We start from the raw sequence: 6,083 nt of genomic DNA, 5'->3' as shown, positions 1-6,083 counted from the left end.
CCGGGCCGCGGGGGCCGGCCACAGGCCGAGCGGGCCCGCGCGGAGTTGGCGGCGATGTGGGGCGCCCGCGCCACGTGGCGCGCCCTGGTTGGCGGCGGCGGTTTGTCCGGGGAGGGGTCGGACGTGTCCGGCGGCGACAGAAGATGGATCTAGGGTTAGGGAAAGAGTGGTACCGCGAATTTTGAGAGGGTGGTCTTTAAATAGGCATAGGAGGAGCTAGGAGAGTCCAAATGAGGTGCGGTTTTCGGCCACGCGATCGTGCTCGAACGCTCTATAAGATGGAGAGGGTTTTGGGCCAAATTGGAGGGGTGTTGGGCTGCAACACACACGAGGCCTTTTCGGTCCCTCGGTTAACCGTTGGAGCATCAAATGAAGTCCAAATGGTACGAAACTTGACAGGCGGTCTACCGGTAGTAAACCAAGGCCGCTTGGCAAGTCTCGGTCCAATCCGGAAATGTTTAATCCCCACACACGAAAGAAATCTAGAAATGACCACCGGAGGAGAACGAAGTGCCGGAATGCAAAATGGACAAAGGGGAAAATGCTCGGATGCATGAGATGAACACGTATGCAAATGCAATGCACATGATGACATGATATGAGATGCATGACAACGACAACAACACACGGAGACAAAAACCCGAACCCGAGAAAATAAAATAACTTAAGGCCGGAAACGACAAGAGTTGGATTACATATTGGGTAAATCACATCCGGGATGTTACAGCGAGGCCCGCTCGGCCCGCACCGGGCCCTCTCCACCACGCGCCCAGGTCGCCGCCTCCTCTCACCCCGCGCCACCTGGGGAGCCCGAGCCGCCTCCGCACTCCGACGCCGGCCGCCGCAGCTCCATTGCCGACGACGCCGCACTCCGACGCCGACGTCCGCCACCAACACTCCGCCGCGGCAAGCTTCGTCGCCCGGCGCCGCCACGGCACCGGCAAGCTCCGACCTCCCTCGTCGTCGGCGTCCTCTCCCTCCTCCTCCGCAAATTCCGGCGAGGCTTCGGCCACCGCGGCCCCATTTTCCGGTGACCTCGACCTCGAGCTACAGTGTCTTCGCCAGATCCGGATCGAGAGCTACAGTAAACCCTAGATCCGGGGTTGACTTTCCCTCCCGCTCAATTATTTTTTGAAATTTTCATCATGTCGTAACTCTGCATCCGTAGCTCCGATTTGCGCGTGTAGCATATCGAAATGTTCACCTTAGAGAGTACATCATTTCATCTCATTGCATCATTTTCATTTGAGCTCATCTTGATGCCCGAAATGCTGTTGGAAGAGGGCTATATGATAAAATTGTAAGATTTGTTTCATCAAATAGATATTTATCATTTTTTGCCATGATTAATGTGTGCATGATATGCTCCTGAGCTCTACATGAGTTTTGTTATATGCCATGCCATCTTTACAGAGGTGCTTACCATGTATTTTTGTGATATGTGTGGCGACTAGCCCAAGCTTGCAAAGTAGTGCATTCGTTAATGCTGATTTCAGGGACTTAGAATTTCTCTAAGTCCTTGTCCTGATTTTGTCATTATGCCATATGTTCATGTTGTTTCCTAGTGATCCGTGCCTCTTTTGAGGATGATCAATAAGGATGATTTGTTAACATTGTGGAGCAACCTAGCTTGAGTCAATCGAGCTCTACTTTTGTCGTCTCGTGAATCCTGGCAGATTGTTGACTTGTTAGCGATTTTGCCGAGGATGTTGTTATTGATCCGTGGATGCTATGCTGTTGTTCTTGCCATGTCTAGCTTCTATGATATGTATTCTTGACGGGTGTATGCTTGGTTTGGCATGCCATGCTCTGTAGTGAGTGCATCGAGCTCGTGAGCATGCCTACTCGTTAACAGATTTGCATGCTCCAGTTTTTCACTAAGTCTGTAATCTGATTATGTTTTTGCCATGTTCGCATGCTTGCAATTGTATTTTTTGATCCATTTTGGCTCAACGTCACTAAGGGACTTTTGTTAAGTGCTTTGAGTAGCATCATGCCATGCCTTGCTTTGCCATGTAAAGTTCCTGTAGCATAGAGTTTTCATGCTCCAAAGTGTGCTACCTGATGTTAAATTCCAGACTTGTGTTAATTTCACCAAGTCTGAAACCTGTTATCATTTGCATTTTTTCCATGCTTGTTTGAACCTGTTAATGGATGAATTGGCCGTAGCTTAGTGCTCATCTTTTGTCAAGCATCATGAGTGGATCCCTGCCATGTATTTTTTTGTCATGTTTGAGTGCTGTAGCATAATTATATTGATGCATTTAGGTGGCTACTTGCTGATTATCGCAGACCGGTGCCATATTTGTTTTGCTTGCCATTTCCAAACCGTGCATCCGATTCCGGTGATCTTTATATCGATTTCAACCGAAATCACCTCACCTTTCCAGTGGCACTCTTGGATTTCCATGTTGAGGCCAGGTTCAATGATTCCTTGTCAATTCTTGCATATGCATCACATATCGCATCCTGCATAACATACCATGTTTGCATCATGTTGTTCGAGCATTGCACGTGGTTGATTGTGTTCCTTTTGCTTGTCTGTCTTGTTTGGGTAGAGCCGAGAGACGAGTTCGCTAGCGAGGAGCCCGTTGAGTTTTCTTACAAGGATCAAGTCACCTCTGACAACTTTGCAGGTAAGATGATCGTACCCTCGAAATCACTTCTATCTTTGCTTGCTAGATGCTCGCTCTTTTGCTATGCCTATGCTACGATACCTACCACTTGATTTCATGCCTCCCAAATTTCCATGTAAAACCTCTAACCCACCATGTCCTAGCAAACCGTTGATTGTCTATGTTACCGCTTTGCTCAGCCCCTCTTATAGCGTTGCTAGTTGCGGGTGAAGATTGGAGACCGTTCCTTGTTGGAACGTTGTTTATTGTTGGGATATCACCATATTACCTTGTTTATCTTAATGAACCTATATACTTGGTAAAGGGTGGAAGTCTTGGCCTTTTGCCTAGTGTTTTGTTCCACTCTTGCCGCCCTAGTTTCCGTCATATCGGTGTTATGTTCCCGGATTTTTGCGTTCCTTACATGGTTGGGTGATAATGGGAACCCCTTGACAGTTCGCCTTGAATAAAACTCCTCCAGCAATGCCCAACCTTGTTTTTACCATTTGCCACCTAGCCTCTTTTTCCCTTGGGTTTCCGGAGCCCAAGGGTCATCTTTATTTACCCCCCCCCCGGGGCCAGTGCTCCTCTGAGTGTTGGTCCAAACTAGAGCCCCTTGCAGCGCCACCTCAGGGAAACTCGAGGGCTGGTTTTAGTTGTATGGATTTCTTATCCGAGTGTGACCTGAGAATGAGATATGTGCAGCTCCTATCGGGATTTGTCGGCACATTCGGGCGGTGTTGCTGGACTTGTTTTACCATTGTCGAAGATGTCTTGTAGAACTGGGATACCGAGTCTGATCGGAATGTCTCGGGAGAAGGAATATCCTTCGTTGACCGTGAGAGCTTGTGATGGGCTAAGTTGGGACTCCCCTGCAGGGATTTGAACTTTCGAAAGCCTTTCCCGCGGTTATGGGCAGATGGGAATTTGTTAATGTCCGGTTGTAGATAACATGAAACTTAACTTAATTAAAATGAATCAACCGCCTGTGTTACCGTGATGGTCTCTTCTCGGCGGAGTCCGGGAAGTGAACACGGTGTTGGAGTAATGTTTGACGTAGGTTGTTATAGGATCACTTCTTGATCATAGTTCTTCGTTCGTGCTTTGCCTTCTCTTCTCGCTCTCTTTTGCGAACAGGTTAGCCACCATATATGCTAGTCGCTTGCTGCAGCTCCACATATTACCTTGCATTACCTATAAGCTTAAATAGTCTTGATCCCGAGGGCGCGAGATTGCTGAGTCCCCATGACTCACAGATTACTTCCAAACCAGATGCAGGGACCGTTGATACCGTTCCAGATGATGCGCTTGAGCTCAAGTGTTAGTTCGACGAAGACTCTCGCCGTTACTATGTGTCTTTCCCTGATGATCAGTAGTGGTGCCCAGTTGGGGCGATCGGGACCGTGTCGCATGTTGGGGTTGATCTTTTAGTTTGGTACCATAGTCGGACCATGAGTGAATTGGATGATTGTAATGTTATTCAGGTATTTGTGTGACGTGGCGAGTGTAAGCCAACTATGTATCCTTTACTCCTTTTATCTATATTACATGGGTTGTTGTGAAGATTACCTTACTTGCGACATTGCTTTCAATGCGGTTATGCCTCTAAGTCGTGCTTCGACACGTAGGAGATATAGCCGCATCGAGGGCGTTACACTTGGGCACCTTCCGAACTCCATTTTCCTGTAGCATGCTTGTTTCCCAAGAATTTTTTACTTCCTCTGGCGTATTGACCACCGCATCGCTGAAATATCCTCCATTCTTATTTCTTGTTGTTTTTCTATCAGATCTAGATTGCCATGGCTTCACCAAACCCCTCCAAGTACAAGCTCTTCGAGAAGGTCATCAACCCTTACTTGTCTATGAAGGATGGCCGGTCTATGAAGGACATCGTCTTCACCTTCAAAAAGCAAATCAATTTTATGGAGGGCCAAATCTATGATCTTCAAAATCAAGTTTCCGAGTATGAAGCAAGATTTAAAGGTATGAGTTTAGCTGCTAGTTTCAGGACTCAGGAGACTCCTGCATCATCTTATGATGGTGAACTGCTGCCATTGAAGCCGGAGGACAAGTTTTCTACTACCTCATCACCACCACCATCACCAACGAAGGATACTTAAGCACACGGGTATGGGCACTCCCCTTGGCTTGTGCCAAGTTTGGGGGAGATGCCCCGGTACCGTATCACATCACTTTTATTACCTTTACCTATCTTAGTACGATCCTGTCACATCCCTAGTTCTGGCCTGTCCTATGCCTGCTTCCATCTAAGCATCATGTTTAAATTTTTGAAACCTGAACTGAGGAATTTTCGAAGCCTCAAAAACTTAAATAAAAGAAGGGCAAAAACCCTAAAAATCTCATTCATTGCTCCAAAATGCTCTTCTTAAATGTTTGATAATTTTGGTAAGGGTTCTGGTCCCAACCAAAATATTGAACATTTTTAAGGATTTATTTTTGGGACTTTGAATTTAAATCATTAGCTATTTGAATTTGAATTATATTCATATAACTAGAATATAATTTCAAATACCCCTGAAATATTTTATGAGCTTTTGGAAAAGTCCATATAGCAAAATAAAAATATTCAGAGGAGCTTTTGGCATTGTTTGAATTATTTTAAATTCAAAATAGTGGCAAAAGATTAAATAAAAATAAAACAAACAGAACAATAAAACAGGAGAGAGAGGAAACCTACCTGGGCCACTTACCCGCAGCCTACCTGGCGCCACCAACCGGCCCAGCCGGCCCAGCCCATCTCCACCCCCTCCCCTGTCGTCTTCCTCCCTCGCCAGAAGGACAGAGGCGAGGCGTGGCGCGCGCCCGAGAGGCCTCGGCCACCTCCTGCTTCCTCCTCGACGCCCGGAGACGCCACGCACCTCCCTGCCTCTCTTCCTCACTCTCCCGTGTCCTCATCCTCTCCCCGGAACACTCTCCCCCTCCTCTGTTCTCCTCCCCCGAACGGAGCCGCCGCCACCGACGAGAGCCACCGTGGCTACCGGCCACCCCACGCCTCACCGACGCCCCAGGAAGCTCCGCCCCGACCCCCTCTTCCTCCCCACCGATCCACGGCCCTCCGGAAGCCCTGCAGCGTCGCCCTCAAGCTCGCCCCCAACCTTCGGCCGCCGGCGAACTTTCGAGGATTCGCGAGCTCCAGCCCCTCCCCGGCCTCGCCGTTGCCTCCACCAGATCCGCTGTGAGCTACTCTTCCATTCCCCCTCCTCCTCGCGCCCTAACCACCTTGCCGAGCGCTCCTCGCCGCCGGCCATGGCACCGCCGTGGCCACAGGTGTCCTAGCTCGCGTCTGAGCACGCCCTCGGGCTCGAGATGTTCCCAGGAGCCGAAAACTCCCATCGGTTCGTCCGTAGCCGCACCATAGCATCGTCTTAGGTGATGCCCGAGCTCCGGTCGCCGCCTCTCTCGCCGTAGTTGCCGCTACCGGTCACCCCAGCCGCGGCCACAGCCATC

Source organism: Triticum dicoccoides, chromosome 3A (genome assembly GCF_002162155.2).
Source record: "Triticum dicoccoides isolate Atlit2015 ecotype Zavitan chromosome 3A, WEW_v2.0, whole genome shotgun sequence".
NCBI classification, from domain to species: Eukaryota; Viridiplantae; Streptophyta; class Magnoliopsida; order Poales; family Poaceae; genus Triticum; species Triticum dicoccoides.
Note: the sequence above shows the minus strand (reverse complement) of the source record.